The 20,504-nt window shown below is 37.9% G+C and overlaps 1 long non-coding RNA gene and 1 other non-coding gene across 6 annotated transcripts in view; both read left to right on the forward strand.

Moving 5' to 3' along the window:
- LOC144333605 (uncharacterized) overlaps positions 1-20,504 on the forward strand; it is a 90,231-nt gene that overhangs the window by 54,188 nt on the left and 15,539 nt on the right. For all 5 annotated transcript variants that reach the window (XR_013402487.1, XR_013402489.1, XR_013402490.1 and 2 more), the window contains one exon: positions 2,429-2,577. This is a non-coding gene — a long non-coding RNA (uncharacterized LOC144333605). The remainder of the gene's footprint in view (positions 1-2,428; positions 2,578-20,504) is intronic.
- On the forward strand, positions 7,450-7,559 carry MIR216A (microRNA mir-216a). The gene has a single exon (NR_032453.1). It is a non-coding gene; the product is annotated as a microRNA mir-216a (primary transcript).

The following is a 20,504-nucleotide window of genomic DNA, read 5'->3' on the forward strand; positions in this document are numbered from 1 at the left end:
TTAATATCTTTTCAGCACAGCAGGGATCATTTGGGGAGTTCCTAAGACAGAGCTTGAGTTTGCATTCACAAACAGGTAAATGTTACCATACTCATTATTCATCATCAAATTTACATATCCTGTCAACTCTGTATCCTGTAAAGTTTCAACTAAAGAATCCATTAAGGATATGATAGTCTGTAAAAGTTAGATAACCCTCCTATTTAACAAACGGCTTTTTATTTTCTTCTTATCATCACCCACCGTGGTGGCTGCCATGGAGAACCTTCTTCAGCTCACAAATAACTATCCACTAAAGTACAAGTATGCACATAATGGAATCTGATATAATAAAAGGTGTGGTTAATTGCTATACTAAGTTGTAATATTGACTCCTTGAAGCAAAGGGCGTGGTTTTAACTCAGAATTTGTTTTCCTCTGTGATACTTCTGTTCATCTTCTTCCTTCTTTTGAGACAGGGTCTTGCTATTGACCAAGCTGGAGTGCAGTGATTGATCGTAGCTCACTACAGCTTCAAACTCCTGAGCTCAAGCAATCCTTCTGCCTCCTAAGTAGCTGGGACAACAAGCATGTGCCACCACAACCAGCTAACTTGTTAAATTTTTTGGAGAGATGGGGTCTTAATATGTTGCCCAAGCTTGTCTACAACTCCAGGTCTCAAGTTATCCTCCCATCTTAGCCTCCCGAAGTGCTAGGATTACAGACGTGAGCGACTTACACCCAGTTTTGCCACTTATTTTCTTTCCTTATTTATATCTCTGCAAAACCCAGAGCCTGTGTTTGGTTGTGGAGAAGGATAGAGGTAAAGGGCAAATAATTTCAATCGGTGTATAAAACACACCACTAATACACAAAGACTATTGTCTCTCCTGAGGTTCCAAGCAACAACTGCAGAGAACCAAAAGTCATATGTCTTTGCACAGATTTTTGCTTTAGGGAGACAAAGATCACCACGTATCATATAAAAAAGGTAACATCACCATTGTCATTACCAGGAAATATTTGCTGAACACACAGTGTGCTTGGGACAGTGCCAAAAGCTGTCATTTCTTGAAGGCTTTAAGCAGCATAGTCCTTTTAAAACACAAAATGAAAAAACAGGGATTCCTCCTTGAACCTCAATTTTTCAGTACCCTGTTGTATTAGGAAGGTGTATAAAACTGCCCCTTATTTCAGGTTTTAATTATAATTTATGCAGATTTCAACAGATTGCTTTTATAGAATTGTTCGGATTTCAAGTGTTTTCTCCAACTCATTTTTCAAATGAGCTGCTTTTCTCACTTTATGCATAAAACATCCTAACTGGCCACATTTTACTTTAAATGTCTATGTTAGAAAGACACAAATTTATTTAAGAAACTAAGCTTGTGAAAACTCTTGAGTAGTAAATATTTATAAAGATGGTAATGTTTCCTTTCTTGACCTGGGTGGTGGTTACATGGGTGTGTTTACTTTGTGATAATTCATCAGATTGCACACTTACGATTTGAGCATTTTTCTCTAAGTGTATTTACCTCAATATAGTAACTGAAAAATAAGTATTTATGAGGACTCCTGGCATTCACTCCCTAAACATATGCAAGCCAATCAAAATAGTTTGAGTATGTATTGTCCCTGCCCAAGGGATGTGCATTCTTCAATCTCCATCCTAAAAGATTGTTTTTTGGACCTCAGGCATTAGGCATCAGGTAATCCCCTTAGCCTTTTTCCCCTATGGGCCCCTGTCTTCCCTAAACTGAGCCCCTGTCTTCTCTCACTGGTCCTGAGTTACTTACTAGCTCCCTTACTGGCTCCAAAGCAGTGGAGAAAATGTTCCATTCATCTTTTTCCTCATAGTACTATCTCTGTCTAGCCACCCTTGCTGTTGCCCTATAAAGATCCAGGTGTCCTTTTACTTTTACAGGTACTTCCTAGGTGGCTTTCTTAGGCTTCTCTTCAAAATGAACTCTTAAAATTAAGAGAATGACGCTGCCTCCTGGTATCTGTCTCTTTCACTCTCCTTTTCTCACTATATTGCTGGAACTCATGATTCTGAAAAGTGAGTTCCATGTTGCTTTGTAACTCCATGGAAAGGTATTGCTATTGGTTATTCTCCCATTCTCAGTTTGATTTCTGTAACAGCCTTCCTGATAGGGTCATTGTCAAGATCAAATGAGATAATCTACATAAAATGCTTAGTACAAGGCTAAGAACATGGTCATCCCTAATTAAATAACCGCTTTTGACACTGCTACTAGTACTGTATGGTTCCATGTCAGGCATTGTTAGGCATTTTATGTAAATATTTTTATTTAAACTCCTAGCAAGCCTATGAGATAGATACTGGGATCCTGTTTTTAAGTGAGAAAACTGAGATTTTATAGGGGTTGTGCCTTTTTTCTAGGTCACTAGCCAGTTAAATTGACAATGGGGATGCATTTGCTTCTAGAATAAACACGTTCTCGTAGGATGTGAATCTTGCCAGATTGTGGCATGGCACTGAACTCCTCAAAGAAGCCAGTGAGTTCCAGTCTGGCACTGTGAGAATTGCAGAAGAAATCTCAAATTTGGCCCCTGCCTCCAAGAAGCTGACAATGGGTAAGTCAACCCTTTTGCAATCTTGCCCAACACTCTGTCATGGAGACTTACAGGCTTACAGGCTGCAAGTATCTAATCATCTTCCATGCTTTCATGTTTGTTGCCTTTAGCATCACTTCCATCTTCCCAAACCAAGTATCCTCTTAGAAAACTCTGACAAATGGCCAGGTGCGGTGGCTCATGCCCGTAATCCTAGCACTTTGGGAGGTTGAGGCAGGCGGATTGCCTGAGCTCAGGAGTTTGAAACCGGCCTAGGCAACACGGTGAAATCCTGTCTCTACTAAAAATACAAAAAAGGTAGCCAGGTGTGGTGGTGGGCACCTGTAGTCCCAGCTACTCAGGAGGCTGAGGCAGGAGAATTGCTTGAACCCGGGAGGTGGAGGTTGCAGTGAGCCAAGATTGCATCAGTGCACTCTAGACTGGGCAACAGAGCGAGATTCTATCTCCAAAAAAAAAAAGAAAAAAGAAAAAAAAACAGAAAACTCTGACAGACTTAGACTGACATTTCTTCTCTGTTGCAAGAATCTTCAGAGATCTGGATTCTAAACGCTATCTCCTAAATATTTCCCGGATAAGCTTTTCTCCTTCTTTTACTGTGGATGTACTCTACCAAAGAAGGTAGGTCCAAGCTGATTCAGCCATTACAACTTCAATTCTATGGAGCAGATCAGTGTCACTGAAGTTAATTATTATTATGTCTCTGGTCTCCAGAAAGAGCACCTCCAAAATTTTCTTTTTTTATGAAAGAGAAGGTGGAAAAGTTTAGTCTTAAGGGTTGCAACCCAATTACATATAGGCAACCCCCGATGACTATTCTAACAGAAACTACTTTATTTCTCTCCAATTACTCATGTTATTGTCATTATCCAACCTACTAATAATGGCTTGTCTCTGAGGAGATTATTTATCCGCTTAGGTCACAGGGATGGAGAATGCACCATATCTCTTGAAGTGGAACTGGCTTCTTTTTAAGGCTTTGCAGAAGCTTGAACTAGAGAAGGATAAAGCCTTTTTATGGGAACCATCCTTTGTATCAATAACACTTATGTTCTGTTGTTAATTGTGACTACCTATTCAAGAATGTCTCCACCATTCAGAATGTGGAAAACATGCCAGTGGGAAGCTCAGCTCAATGGCAGTTCCGGTTTTGGCTTTGGACTCGACACCCACTTATGCACACTATGACTCAAATTCCCTTCTCATAATGCCTTATCTCTAGACACCATTCTCCATGAATCCCTTTCCCCATTCGTAATCACTTCTAATCCTCATGTTCCTCTGTCTGACCTTCTCTTCCCACAAAAATCCAGAAAGTATGCACTTAATAAACAAACAAATCCATTGACAAAGATAGATGTACTCAGGGCAGCTTTACCAAAATTCAAACTGGTATTTAACACAATTCCAGCCAAAATGCTCATTTGTAACTCCAGCCAACTATTTCATTGAAATCAATTCGAAGCCAAACATTTTCCAAATGCCTACAGGCCTACAAAAAAAATAAATAATGTTTGGCTATTTTTCAAACCTTGGAGGATACGGAGTCCCAGTCCCAGAAATAACAAAAAGACAAGGTAAAAGGAAGCAGACTTGAAAAGGTTATTGCTTGGATAGTGACTCTCAACTAGAAATCAAACAGCAGAAGTTCATTTAGGGAACCTTTAGGTAGTCATCATAACTGCTAGGAAATTAGGATACAGAAGAGAGTAACATTGAGTGGGTTCTTATGGGTCCTTTCATCCACCAGCACTTTTTCAGTTGATTTATATAGATGTTCTACCTTTGCTTTGAGTTAATTTCCAAAAAGTAGGACGCAAAAGATACTCAAATATAACAAAATTAATACTACTTCAGCACTAGCTTGAGTTTGAGTATCCAAAGACCTGAGATGTTTCAGAATTTAGGCCCGAAGTTTGACAGAGGACATGTCTCAGATGATGGAGAGAAAGAAAAGAAAGAAGAGAAAACTGAATTGCAAGTATAGCTTGTATCAACTCTAGATACCATAAGGTTCTGAGGAATCAATAACAGCATGTAAACTCAGAAGCCCTTCAACTTACAGATTGAGACACCTCTTGACCTATATACTAATACACCCTAGTACATTGACAATAAATCAGTAACTCAAGCAAGATACAGAAATGGGTATGAAAAAATTCTAGGAAGGAGGAAAATAACAAAAAAGATAAAGGCATAAAAAATGAGTGGGATTTGGGTAACTTTTGTAAACTCTGGAGGTTGAAGATTTGTAAAACGAACAGAAAAAGTAATTGAGTTAACCAAAGGACATAGGAATAAAATTAAAACAAAATAAAGTTAGCATTTATGGAGAATTTATGTATCAGATTCTGTACTAGTTAGACATTTTCACAAATACCGTATTTAGTTCTTCATCTCATGCACAAGTATTACCAACACAGAAACTGAGGCTCCAAGAAATAAAACAATTTGCCTAAAGCCCACAGGTAGTAAGTAGTAGAACCAGCAGTCACACCAAGGTCCACCTTACTCCAAAGCTCATGTGCTTCCTGACACCCCACACACCATTCCACAGCCAAGAGAGCTGCGGGAAGGGTAGTCCTCCAGGTTTTCAGAAGATATCCAAATAATTACAGCTTTGAATAAATAACACTAGTTTTCAGGGAAATAGGAAAATTGCCACCATCTGAACAGACCCAATGACCAAACTGAAATTTGTTACTCTCAAATACAAATCTATAGAGAGCCTCCGATTGAACTAAGATCACAAATGCATACATTGCAGCGCACCCACAAGATGCGTATAGAGACATCCTCCCATGGATATGATAATATCCCCAGAATACTTGAACAGAATGTATAGATAAGTGTTAGAAACAGCTTACTCCTTGATATTTTGCTACTCTATTTTAGTTTATCTGGCCTGTGGACTATCTATTCACATTAATATAGCATTGTTGCCAAAACAACTTTGTAACAGTTTCTTCCTTTTTCTTTTTTAACTGCCATCACAGCAACCCAGTAAGGTAGGCAAGGCAGAAAAGTATGTGTCTTTGCTTCTGTTGAGAGCCTACCTCCCTGTGCAGTTGTGGGCATGACAACTTAAGATTAATACAAAGCTGTCTCACCTTCCACATCAACATATGATGTTTCTATTTACGATCTTTTCTTAATGTTTTCTAGCAGAGGGAAGAAGAACTACATACTTCTGTCACCTCTCTATAGTAACTTTTCAGTATTAAACTTTCTAAAGAGAAAGGAAAATCAAATCTAAGATTAAGAGAAAAGAAAAAACTGAACATCATTCATGTTGCTCTTAGAAGCCCTTGTTTTTTGATTAGGATAAAATCTGCTTATTTTTAATCCTGAGCAATTTGACTCCAGAAAATAAACTTAGAACAATATTTTAAAAGTTAAATCCTAATGATCAGACATTCTTATTTTACAAAAGTAGCCTTGTACTTAGGAGTTCGTATGAGGCACAAGATTATATTCAATTGTTCTTTCTCGATTATTTTGTAACTTTATATTTACCTGACTTTTAAAATGAAAAGCCACTTTTCTAACTCAGTAAACCATCACTCTCTTAATTGTGTCAAGTCTCAATTATTTAAGGACAAGTTATGAGCTGAAATCCATAATTCTTTGGTTCAACAAACATTTGATTTAGTTTGACGAAATTTTATTGAGCACTTATTAAACATCATATGCTAAACTGAGAATAGTATAGTTGAGGATATAAAGATGAATAAGCATAGTGCCAACACTTACAAGTCTACAGTCAATGAAGGAGAAAGCATGTGAGAAAACACCATTGTGTATTACAGGTGCCACAAAAAGGAGAGCGGGGAGAGAAGGCAGTGTGATAGTTTTCTAAGATTCAATGTGTGACTGTCACACAAGGGGTGTGTGTGTGTGTGTGTGTGTGTGTGTGTGTATGTGTGTGAAAGAGAGAGAGAGGAGGGAGAGAGAAAGAAGAAATGATTCCAAGTATGGGCAAATACAGCTCACTGGATTTTCAGAACTTGTTAGAGCTGGAGTCTACAATGTAAAGGAAGAAATGGTTTAGTATGAAATAGGGCCGGAGAAAGGCAGTGGAAAATCTCTACCGAAGTGCAAATCCCAGCCAACAAAACCAGACCTACTGAATCAAAATCTAGAGGTGGGTCCTGGGGATCTACATTTGCAACAAGTTCCCTGTGTGATTCTTACACTCACCCAGGTTGAGATGCCATCCACGGCGGATGGTGGGGAAACTCTGAAGGCATTTCCTCTTCCCTCTGTTCTTAATCATTATTCCTACCATTGATTAGCCCCACCCAGTGGACTGAGGGGCTTAGATCATGGCTCAGTCTTACTAAGCCACGACAAAGTGACATGGGCAAGAGGGGAGGACATGAACATCCCCATCTATGAAAGGTAACAGCCACCGCTATTGACACATCTGCCCATTTGGTGAGTATACATACGGTCATTACTTTTTCAATGTAATTGCTGATTTTCTTGTCTGAGGACAAATTTTAGAGTGTTTGGCTTTGATATTTCCAAGTTCTCTATAAAGCTTGTTGAAAAAACCGTTTTTAGTGATTGGTTTTACATCCACCTGTACTCCTACTTGACTGTTTCTTACTGTATATGGATTAAATAGAGTAAATCCTTTCTAAATGCAAATATTATACTTTTATGACAATACATGCAGTATAGCATATGCCAGAAATCTGTGAAAATGAGGTTTCAATTCAGCAAGAGGAGTAGCTTGATAATGTCTCATCAAGAAAAATGCAGAGGGGTACATCAGGGCTTCTGCTGCTGCACTCGGTGAATGAAGATGTGCTTCCACCTAACGCAGCCACGTGCCTGTGCTCATACGCTTTCTCCTGCAGGTCTAACGCGGATGGCTGTGAGTTGGCTTAATCTCAGCTGGCAACTGTGAGATGTTCATACAATCCCTCACAGTGGTCTCTGGGATTACGCTAAACAGAGCAATTTCCTTGCCCTCGCGAAGCAAAAGACTTGCATGGCAACCAAAACTAAAATACCAAATTTCTATTTCATGACCAAGGCGGGGGAAAAGTTTTCAATGGTTACTATTTCATGCTCAACCACTTTTAATCTTACTAAAGTCTTTTTCTAAAGTGTTGTTGTACCAGAAAGGAAACCAGCCTTGGGAATTAATTTGCCTTTATTGGATTCACTTGCTACTTACTGCGCTCCTTCGGTGCTACTTGGTTTTTTAAAAAATTGCAGCCAAGGAGTTTGGGTGTTAGAAACTGAACCTAAAATGTTTTCCCTCTGAAAGCTCCTCCCACTCTCTTTGTGGGTGCTACTCCATCAAATTCCAAACAGTCTAAAAGAGGACGATCTCCTGCCAGGCCCTCCTCAAACTTCAACTCCCCAGATTATCACATTTAATCACCCTTCCTCATTCCTTCTGTGTTTCACATTCATCTGCCCTAAATAATATTGAAATTTAGAATCAACTATGGCTTAGGCTGAGGTTGCCACGAAACTTTGGAGCTGTACCCAACTCTAATTATCAGCGATCCCTGGAAACAGATAATTCTTTTCTGCAAAAAGAATAAGAACAAATGTCATTCTTCAGGGTGAAAAATCAAGGCCAGTTATCCTCCTCATTCGCCCAGTAACACAAAACAAATCATGTGAACCACATTTATAATTAAAAGTGGGATTAACTTTAACAACAAAAATTATTAAAATGCTATTTCCAAAGTCTTGACTGGCACATATCCCCTCAGGTATTCTCAGGAAGAGAAGTCTGTATATCTCAGTTTGATTAAATTACATTTCTGGGCCTGGCACAGTGGCTCACGCCTGTAATCTCATCACTTTGGGAGGCCGAGGCGGGCGGATCATGAGGTCAGGAGATTGACACCATCCTGGCTAACACGGTGAAACCCCGTCTCTACTAAAAATACAAAAACTAGCTGGGTGTGGTGGCAGGCGCCTGTAGTCCCAGCTACTAGGGAGGCTGAGGCAGGAGAATGTCTGAACCCGGGAAGAGGAGCTTGCAGTGAGCCGAGATCGCACCACTGCACTCCAGCCTGGGCGACAGAGCGAGACTCCCATTTCCAAAAAAAAAAAAAAAAATTTTTTTAATTGCATTTCTGTATCAAGGCACATTAGTATGACCTATTAGATTTCCTTGCCAGAAATTGATGTTGAGCAGTAGGAGGTAAGTTTGAGAACTAGTTATTCACATACTAACAGCACAAATACTGAACCATAAGCCAGGAAATAACTTACCTCTGGTAAGGAGAGCACTTCGTATTAATTTTCAGGACTCATTAAGGGCTCTTTTAAGCTGCTGAAACTTTCTAAATGTTGTCTGTATCCTCCTGCTAGTTGAAATAACCATTTTTCCAAACATGAAAAAATTCCCAATTCCAGTTTTTGGTGACCATTTTTCAAAAACGGAAGAAGATACATGTAATTAAACAGAGTAGGAAACATTTTTTGAATAGCTGAGTACATATGATGCATCAGGAACCATGCTTGTTGCCTTGTGTGTACACTCAGTGCACTCTTGCAGTCTCCAGATGTTCCCAGTGCTCTCTGCACTTAGAGGCACAGGGAGCTTTTGAAAATGTCAGTATCAAGGGCTGTGTCACTGATAAATGAACTCAGAATGTCTGGGATGGTGTCTGGGCATCACTGTTTAAGAGGTACCCAGGGGATTATAATGTGCAGCCAAAGGTGAGAATCACTGTATTTGAGCTCAACAGGGAAGCTGTGGTTGGAGTGCAGTGAGAAAATCTGGAAGGAGAGGATTGGAGGGTAGAGCTGGGTAGACTATGGTAAGAATTTGGGGTTTTAATGTGAGGGACTTCAGAAGCAATTGAAGAGTTTTAATTAGAGAAGTGGCATGACTTATTTACCAGTAACATAGCTTAATAGACTTTTCTTAGAATCTAACCATGTATAAACTTTAAAGAAAAATGGTTATTGTGAACTGCAAATAACTTCCTTGTCATTTAACTTTAGGAATGTAAGGCCACAGGATAGGCAGATTCCAACCAAGAGGAAAGCTAGTATGAAAGAACAAAAAGGAAACTAGCTCAGGAATCAGGAGCCACAACTCCTTTAGGCAACAGCTTGAGTCACTGTTTCAAGAAAAAAAGAAAATCACTTATCCTTTCAACACATAGACTCTGACTTTTCTTTTAAAGCTTAATAACTTTAGAATTACAGCCTGGTAGTAATTAGCATCAAAATAAGTGAAGGATTTGGCATCTCTATCAATGAGACATTCAAAATATCATTTGTTAGACTGGGTTTATGCCAGTCTTCAGTAAAAATAGAGTGCAACAGGATTCCCAGCCTTTTAGTAAAGAGGCTCTGTCTTGCTCATGACCCAAGACCTTGTTAGGGCTCCTGGGAACTAAGTCCTCAGCATTCTCAGCTCATCATCTCATTCACCAGCACCTACGGCATGGCACTTATTATCCCTTTTCCACCTATACCATGAAGACTATGAAAGCCAAGGTAGAGGCAGCCAGCCTCTTAATCAGAGCAAACAAGCAGAACCTACTGCCAGTCTGCAGGACTAGACCTTAGATGTCTGCTGAATCTGTGATCTTGAGCTTTTGTTGAAAACCTGAATTCTATTTCTGCCTGGTAAAGATGGCCCCAGGCTCAAAATGTTTGTCTTCTGTGGAAATCCAAATTAGAGTTTTCTGTGGCCCTCCCCCATGCTATACCACCAAATGATGAACAGTTCTTGAATGCTCAGAAAGTCCCACCTTTGCCCTCCTTTGGCAGCCTGCCCTCAGCCCAACCAAAACAATAGCAAAACAAAATAAACAAAAATGGCTTGTTTTTAATGATCACTGCAAGATTCACCATTAAACTCCTAAAGATGAGTCTCTATAACCATCTTATTCAAGCCAGAGCTGTCTATCATTAAAGTAGAGCAGGACAGAAAGAACTTTTCTGGTTACAGACTTAATTCTATATCAGACAAGCCCCTCAGGATCAGTAACCCTGCAAGGTACTCAATTTGGGCTTGTCACCTGGCATGGACATACCAGGAGGATCTCTCTGGAAAAACTCTAGAAATACCTGGAAAGGGTGACCCTCTGCTTTTTAGTTCTATTATAGACACCTCAATTACTGGGGAAATACTTTTCAGCTTATACAATGCTCTAAACTGTGACCTGAATTTTAGGATTCTGTTTTATAGTGGCCAATCTCAGTTGTATTGTTTACTATCATTTTGAATTGTCTGCAGGCGTGTTAGTTATATTTCCAAACTCGAGTAATGATTAGTTGGCCAGAGAAAAGCAGAGTTTCTGTTCTGTGATTTCTCTGTGGTGACAGGAAATGAAAACAGGAAGTTACAAATGTACTCCTTAAAGACCTATAATAATACAGTGACATTCAACAAGCAACATTCTTGAACTACAATAATTACTAGGACTTGAACTTCTATAGGTGCTCAGTTCTGGCCTTTTTCCTTCTAGATCATCACATTCACTTACCAAGGTCCTGTTTAATTAAGATCACCTGTTTCCAATAACCCAAATAGTCTCTGACTAGGGTAGGGCACTGGTTCTAAAATTATGGTCCCTGGACCATATCACTAGAGAACTTGTTAAAGATGCCAATTCTTGGGCCCCATCCCAGATTTACTAAATCAGAGACTCTAGGTGTGGGTCTCAGCAATCTATATTTTAACAAGCCTCTGGATTATTGCTCACCTTTGAGAACCACTGGCCTAGAGGACCTTTTCACCCACCCTGATGAATCTCTCCTTCCCCATCTGATTCCCTGCAGTAGTTTGTAATGAAAGATGACATTTTAATATCCAATCATCCCAGCCAACTGTATCCCAGTCCTTGGGGCTTTTAAAACTTGCAGTCTTACGCTGGACACTCCAGATAACAGCCAAAAGAAGCCTAAAATTATGACGAGGCTGCGCCCTGTTATTTTTAATTAATGACACTACCTGAGGAAGATCACATAAAGCATATTTGCAACAATCAAATCTTCCTAAAGCCTATTCTTCACCTACTTTCACTTATCACAGTTCATCCCAGCACGCAAATGACACAATACCAACTGGTTTCCCAACCACCACAAGAGTTGTTAACCCAAGTCCCTAATCTGTCAAATTTTGCTACAAAACCCAGAAACTATACCTACAGACAGACAAAACTAGCTAGAGGAGAACATCATGATGAACTGGCTTCTCAGGGCCTCCTCCTGGGGCTCCTTCTTCAGGAGTTTTTAGGGTTTCCAAGACCACTCTGCTTGTAAGACCTTTGGCTTCATTTGCATACCCTTTAGAAAAGACACACAGATCTTAGGGAAATGTCTGGTAAAAAATTGAGATACTATATTTGATCATAGATAAGACCTCTAGAAAGAGAAACAATAAGCCAGAAAATATGCCGCTAAGATACTTTAATGTACTCCAAATTTTCACTATCCGTAAAATGAAAATATTATTAACCTTAATTCTCAAGCCTATTTGGAATCCAAATAAATGAGACAGAAAGCCAAAAGTGGATTCTTCAGTCTCCATTTCTATGATCTTCACCTCTCAGCTCCACCTCTATTCTACTTCTGAATTCCCTACCCAATTATTTCCTACCCCTTATGTCTAAAACAGCCCATGTAAACTAGAAGTCCCACCGGACAGAATGATGGATTTGCTAAGTAATATTAGACTCCTTCATTCATTCTATATTTGGAGGCATTCTAGAGGATCAACTAGAATTTTCTAATGAGAGATTCTCCAAAAGATGGCCCGCAAAATTATTAATAAGGTAGAAAACCAGTAACGCTCTCAGAATTATAGATTTGGCCACCACATTCTTCAAGTTGTTACGTGCCTCCCATATGTACTAATTCTAATTCTAACTTTATCATTTCAGTGAGCTAGAATTCTAGTGTGGTTAAAGTAACATAGTAAACAAGAAAACTTTTGGAAGTGATGAATGTGTTTATTACCTTGATTGTAATAATGTTAGTATCAGTGTATATATATGTCCAAACTTACCAGATTATATGCATGAAGATTCTGTATACCAATTGTACCTCAATAAAGCTGGCAGGGGGAAAACATAATAAAGTTATCTTGAAAATGAAATACAGTTCATCCTAATCAATGAATCTAAAATTAAACAATTCATCAGAATTTTCTCATTCAAATCCACTTGAGGGCTTTAATATTTTTTAAATTATCATTTAAAAACAGACTGAGTGGCTTAAGAAAAGCTGTTTTTAGGTTGGGTGCAGTGGCTCATGCCTGTAATCCCAATACTTTGGGAAGCCAAAGTGGGTGGATCACTTGAGGTCAGGAGTTCGAGACCAGCCTGGCCAACATGGTGAAACTCCATCTCTACTAAAAATATAAAAATTAGCCGGGCATGGTGGCAGGTGCCTGTAATCCCAGCTACTCAGAAGGCTGAGGTGGGAGAATTACTTGAACCCAGGAGGCAGAGGTTGCAGTGAGCTGAGATCGTGCCATTGCACTCCAGCCTGGACAACACAGCAAGACTCCGTCTCAAAAAAAAAAAAAGCTAGTTTTAAAAAACCCTTTATAAATGCTTATTCACACTACCACAATAGTTTGCCATGAAATAAGTGTTTATGCTAAGTTAGTCATACACATTATATTGTAATATATCTGTCTTGGTAAATTGGGGAAATTACTTGTTAGTATGACTTTGGATTGCTTTATTAACTGACATTTAAAAGGAGTTTTTTAAATTGCAAATTTCATATGAAGGAACAAAAGAGAATAAAGTTGCTGCATTTGGAAACAAATGATACTTAATATAATTATTACATAGTTTTTGATGTCGCAGATACTGCATCAGGAACTGATTGGATAAGAATCAGTCACCATCAGTTCCTAATGCATTGCCTTCAGCATCTAAACAAGCACCAGTAAATACCTCAAGTTAGATTTGCTGTGATGTGTTCATGGTCATCCAATAAAATACTCAGTCTTAATTTAACCCTGAAGAGAAATGTTTCTACAAGGGAGGTGATCCCAAGATGCTGAAACACCTATCATTTACCACCATTCTTGTGGACTTATCACTGAAACCAGAAGTACAAATCTAATTGCATGTTTATGCCTATGATACATTTGTACCTTCTTTGCTAAATACATTACCAGTAAAACAACCTAAAAGTTGCTGGTCATTTTTCTATTTTGGGAGAAAAATGAATAACTTTTTATTGGTTTATCTTTGTTATTTTTTTAACTTAAGTGTTTATGGAGATTAAATAGGTATTGCTATTGGAATAAGGATTATTTCCCACTTGTAGCACTAAAATAAATATTACTGTAAGAAAAAGTGCTACAAAGTCATTATTATTAAAAAATACCATAGTAACTGGGCATGGCAGCTTACTCCTGTAATCCTAGGACTTTAGAAGGCCAAGGCAGGAGGATTGCTTGAGCCCAGAAGTTTGAGACCAGACCAGCCTGGGCAACATAGCAAGACCCCATCTGTAAAAACATAATAATAACCAGGAATGGTGGTGCATGCCTATAGTCCCAGCTATTTGGGAGGCTGAGGTGGGAGGATTGCTTGAGCCCAGGAGTTAGAGGTGTCAGTGAGCTATGATCATGACACTGCACTCCAGCCTGGGCAACAGAGTGAGACCCTGTCTCTAAAAAATAATAACAATAACATGTTAAATTCTACTTTCAACGAGTCTAAATTCACATATATTTCCAGAATTTTCTGGTTGGAAGGTCAAGGTGGCTTGACTAGTAAGTTCATTATACTTCACGCACTAATTCATTTATCGAACACCTATTTTGTGCTAGGTACTATTCTAAGCACTTGCGATAAAGCAGTGAGCAAAACAAAACAGGCACGGTGGCTCACGTCTGTAATTCCAGCACTTTTGGGAGGCCGAGGCGGGCAGATCACCTGAGGTCGGGATTTTGAGACCAGCCTGGCCAACATGGTGAAACCCTGTCTCTACTAAAAATATAAAAATTAGCTAGGCATGGTGGTGCACGCCTGTAATCTCAGCTACTTGGGAGGCTGAGGCACAAGGATTGCTTGAACCCAGGAAGCAGAGTTTGCACTGAGCTGAGATCATGCCACTACACTGCAGCCTGGGCAACAGAGTGAGACTCTGTCTCAAAAAAAACAAACAAACCAAAAAAAACCAAAGTCACTTCCTAAGGAACTTTACACACTATAAAAAGGGAAGTAAACAACTAAAAACCTAATTTATATTATTCTTCTTCATAAAATCAAGAGTTTTCAGAAGAGCAACAGTCTTGAAATAAATATGCTTTGATATGGATTGAACATTATTGGACACAAGTAATTATGTAAATTTTGTGGATACTTACCATATAGTATTGTTTACCTACATAACAGGAGGGCTCTCTGAAAGAAAATGATATTTATTCAGAAATAGAGCATTGCAATGGAAATACATGTGCCATTGTAAACTATGCACATATTCAGGGAGGTAAAGGAAGACAAAGGTTTGTAAAGGAAAATTGAGGAGGATCAGATAATTGTTTTAAGATAATTATCCTTGGCTACAAGGATCAGTAACAATGGTGGCACTAGTCCAAGGTTGGGCAGGCACTTATTTGGCAAATGTCTTTAAAGAATTATTTTTTTGTGCAAGGTTCTGGTTTTTGCAAAGTCTTTCGTGATAGTTTTTGTTATTAGGCATTTATGAATGAGAACCTTCTCTTCATATTTTTTTCCCAGCTCTGTTTGTCAGGGTAGTTTTTTTAACACGAGTTACTCTATTTTTATTCTGACAACTTTTACATTTCCCCCTTTTTGATCAATATCTTTCTCCAAAAACATCACTGATCAATTATCCTATATTTAAATTTTGATATCCCTCAGTGCCTGGCCTGGCTGGATCTGGCCCAGGTTGCTGGTCTGGTCTCATATAGGAGGGTGTGAATAGCAGCTGGGAATCGGTGTTAAAGCCCTTTTAAAGCCACATTTGAGCAACAAAGAAGGTTTGAAGGGAGAGGCTCTCAGGCTAAGTCTACCAGCAGTTCATTATTAAGTTCAGTTTTGTCTGTTTTGTAACCTTTGGCTATCACTTCAAAGTGCCAGCACAGCATTATTCTGTTAGAAGTTGTATTTCTGAAAAAATGTAATGAGTAACAGATACAAAATTCAAGAAAGGGAAATTCAAAGTAAGATTAACAGTAATATGATAATCCCAGTTTGCATGTAGTTTAAAGCCATGAAACCTATGCTTACAGACAACCAATGGAATAAATCAAAGGACTATTATCCTGCCAAAAGAAAAAGGTAGACATTAAGAGGGGTAAGAGTCTCATCATAATATGGAATCTTGTTCTGACATCTTCGGAAAAGCTCTCTACGGGGTAACAACTTCAACTTCTTGTCCTGGTTTTCAGTTTAAATATCTCTGGTTAAGGAATTGGAGAGTTTGGTGAACTTTTTCTGGGACCCTTACATCAGGCATGAGACTTGTTTCTTAAAATTCATCTAGTTTCAGCTTATGAAGCTTCAGGAAGAGAAGTTCAATTTTTAATAATTTCAAGAAAAAAAAAGTTGAATTGGAGGGATCTGGAGAATTCATGATCTAGTCTAGTTTATAGGCTGATAACAAGGACTTGAAATAATTCACTACATAACAGGTGTACTATAACTTCTTTAGAAACATAACTTTTTCTTTCTAAATTGGTCACTTAGGAATCTCAAATTTAAAAACCTCTTGAGGCTAGGAAGCCAAGCCAAAGCAGACTTTAGTTTTATCTACAGTCTTAAGGTTCCTGGACCTGTCAGGAAGTGACATCTTTAATCTATTCACTTCAAAGTTGAAAATCAGCTTTGAAGCCAGGCATTCTATGTGCGTTTTCAAATATGATATTCCAGTCAAAGCCTTGGTAATACAACTAACGTTCCCAGCTATAAAGAGAAAGCAGATTTTTATTGGTTTAATTTATTTGGAAATTTTCATCCAGACATGTAATTTATATCTATTAATTCCACAAAACATAACTTTAAAATCTCAAATTACATGAAAATTTAGTTATAAACATTTATCTCTTTCACATTACCTAATTTATTTATCTTTTAAAAATTTATGAAAATTACTTATGAAAACAGATATTAGAAAAAGTTCTAGTCATCATTTCAGGTTATTTTCTCGTTAACCATTTTTTAACCTGTGAATATCAGGTGCTCACCTAAATAAGAATCTTAAAGTTAAATATAGGGGTATTTTGCTGATAAATACAGCTGTTTTTATTAAGCCAACAATATTAAAATAGTCTTATCAAGCAATTACACAAAGAAAGATCATTCTGTTTTAGGCTGGGTTTAGTCTTATAACCTTTGTGTCAAACCTTGACACCTTAAAACATCCAGCAGAGACAAATATGAAACTGTCTGACCAGTAGACCCTGGGAAAAATGTATAGACAATTTTGAAGACATTTTTATTTTTATTTTACCAATGATTTTAAAACTAGCCTATTTAAAGATTTGCTTAAGTCACATGAACTAAAAGGCATTTGGGTTAATTACCATATATTTTATATGAGTGCTCCATTTATCTAAGTCAATCTGAATAGAATTTCCTAAGGGATTTCTGTCCGACTATACTAGATTTTAAAATATAGACACAACATATAACATGATACATACACATATGTGTAAACATACCTAAACACATATGTACACAAAGATCTTATAGCTTTCATTTTAGAATTTTAGTCACAAGACAGTGAAAGATACAAACTCACTGGCTTATAAAAGACAATTGGATCCATATTACATTCCTGACAAAATATAATCCATTTATGTGGCTAAAACTATTATTTCTCCTGATACATAATCTAATGAAGTTTATGGACCAAAATTTTGGGTAAAGCAGTTTCTGTAGTAGTTTGATTTTTAAAAAAAAAAAATCTTTTTATCCCTTTTTTAGTTTCAAATAAGTTTAGGGTTAAATTTTCAATGTTTACATTTTAGCTAGAACTGGCTGAATTGTACAAGAAAAATGGATTTCCAAGTGGCCTTGAATTTTCAGTAACAAATCACTCTTTTCATTTGCTCTTCTGGTTTGCTTGACTAGTTAATGTGGGTAGGGAAGCATTTTAGCAAGCTTTTTTTTTGGGGGGGGGGCGGCTTTTTCTTTTTGGCCCCTGCATGTCAGGCAATGAAATATTTATGACAGACAGAGACACCTTATATTATTACTCTGAGCTCGAGATTTTGACCTGTTTGATCTGAGAGCCTAAGTTTTATGTACATTTATGTAGTTACAGACTATCAATCTTTCAATTAACTGCTACATTGCCCTGAGCAATTGTTAGACACACCTAAATGTACATTAAAAGGGATTACTCTTAGGTTTAGATTGTTGGTTACCATGAAGCTGTTGTAATTTGTAAAGTCATTAATTTGAAAGTCCTCTAGGGTTTTTTTTTTCTCTTTTCTCTTTTTTCTTTCTTTTTTTTTTTTTTTTTTTTTTTTTAGTGTTGTCTAGAATGCCACAATCACTAAGTTTTATCTCAGCACCTATAGAAAAATCAGCATATTCAAAATAGGCAGAAAAAAAAATAGAGATAGATAACTTGGAAAGCTCTACATGTTACCCATATCGTTCTAGAGGTTTTTAGACAGTTTGAACAATGACCATCTGGGCTCTGAATCTTCCCTGATGTAATTTGCTCATCAGTTTAGAAATGTGCACATGTATAGGCCATTTAGAAACGTGCACAATTATGGGCCTTAATATAGCTGTCTGGGGTCCCAGAAGACCTCGTATACCTTAATGTTTAAGGATCCCATTCTGTTTCTTATTAATCTCTGATGAGCAAAGAACATCCTATAAATCCTGTTACAGAATGTCATGAGTTTGTACTGATGTTTTAGATGGTGGCAACAGCACTAGTGGCTTTTAATTAGCCATCCAGCACACACCATTTAGGATGTTTATTTTTACTCTTGGAAGATTTTTAGAAGCAAGCAAGGGAAAGGAGTGAAATAATTTACAGATGCACATAACCAAGCTAAAATGAAATTAAGATAAGAGTATTCACAAAACTGTTAACCCAGGTGTACAGATGAAAAAAAATATTCAACTAGACACACGGAAAGAACCAAAAGTAAATTCACCAGGTAACATGTGCCTCAAAGACAGAACGCAAACTCTACAGAAACAAGATTACTCAAACCAAAAGGACACCTGTCTTTTATACCAAAAATGACTTGTCAGAAACATACACACACACACACACACACACACACACACACACACACACACACACACATCCTATCATCATAAAAGGGATGTAAGGTCTTTTATGTAAGGTGGCCTTGTAATCAAACCAAATCCTGAATAAAGTCAAGAATTTCTACCAAAAGAGGGAGGCTCAGCCTGAGAAAAGACTTACGAGGGCAGAAGTGAGCCATGGAAGCAGAAAGCTCAAAAGTCTCAAATGAGAACTGCATACCAGTCCCAGAAATCACCTGTTCCTTCTGATAGTGATCCTTTCTCAGGTCCCACTTCGGGATGCCGTTTATATCAACTTAAATGACAATCAGAGAGAAGCTTTCTTAAAAATAGGATACGTATTTGGGAATAAGTCATTGCATTCCAGTGGGAATACATGTGCCATAGTAAACTATTGCATGTTCAGAAAGGTAAACGAAAGCAAAGATTTTTAAAGAAAAAATGAGGAGGATTACCTAATTGTTTTGAGATAATTATCTTTGGCTACAAGGATCAATAAAAAGAGTGACACCAGCCCAAGGTTGGACAGGCAGCTGCTGAGCAGAGGTCCTAGCAGAAGCTTGTGCAAGGTTGCAGTTTTTGCAGTCTTTTGTGATAGTTTCTGTTTTCTGGCATTTATGAATGAGAATCCTCTCTTCATGTCCTTTCCCAGCTCAATTTGGCAGAGGGCTTTTTTTTTGGCACAGCAACACCATTTTGATTCTGACAACTATCACACTATATACTGTACAGATGTTATGTATATCTATTTTATGGACTTAGCTGAATATGTTCCCTGAAGGGAGAAAAGGCTACTATGCAGGATCTCTGAATTCACTTTCCTGCAGGTAATGTGAAACATAAATTTAATGTTTATTAAATATAACTCAAATATAAACCATATGGCCCAGTTTCAGTGGAGTGTTGCATTAAAAAGAAATACAGGCCAATGGCCATAAGTCATTCAAAAAATAGTTTCCACTTCTATTTATATCTGAAGAAGAGCATAAAAACAATTTATAACTTTCAGCACTACTTCTAGGAATCTCTTCTGGTTCTTAATGCCCCCATAGTTGTTCCTGAGCCTCTCAATGTCTATTTTCTAACCCTTAAAAGCCCCAGCCCATTTGGCTTATCTATATCTCTTTTCCTCCTCCTTTCCTCCCACCTCGCCAGTTTCCTCTCTCCCTCACTCTTTTTTTCTCTCCCTACCCACCCTTACAGATCAGACCCTTAGCTTTTCATTCTATTGGTTCCTTCCATTCTTCCTTGCCTGCCATACCCAACCAACTCTGTTTCATTCTCCAGACATTTACATAGCTAGCTCTTACTTTGTCTCCACACTTTTTAAGAAACACCTTCCCCACTGCCCTATTTAAAACAGCCCCTCCAATCCATCACTTGCTACCCCTTATCTGGCTTTATTTTTCTTAAATGTGTCTATCACTGCCTGACATTTGGTTATATATTTGTTTGTTTGGAGTTTTTTATTGTCTGTCATTTCTACCAGAGTAGAGGTACCTGAGAGCTGGAACTATATAGTGTTCACTGTGTGATCCCTACTACCATTTCCTGGCACATAGTGGGCTCCAGAAATTATTTGGATAACAAGTGGATTAATGAGAAATGAGTGGTTTGTATCAGAAATCATCATTTTAACTCTCCTTTCCAGAGAAATAGTTATATCTGAATATGAAAGTTTAGAAACCCTTCTAGTTAGGTCTT

Source organism: Macaca mulatta, chromosome 13, assembly GCF_049350105.2.
Source record: "Macaca mulatta isolate MMU2019108-1 chromosome 13, T2T-MMU8v2.0, whole genome shotgun sequence".
Lineage (NCBI taxonomy): Eukaryota > Metazoa > Chordata > Mammalia > Primates > Cercopithecidae > Macaca > Macaca mulatta.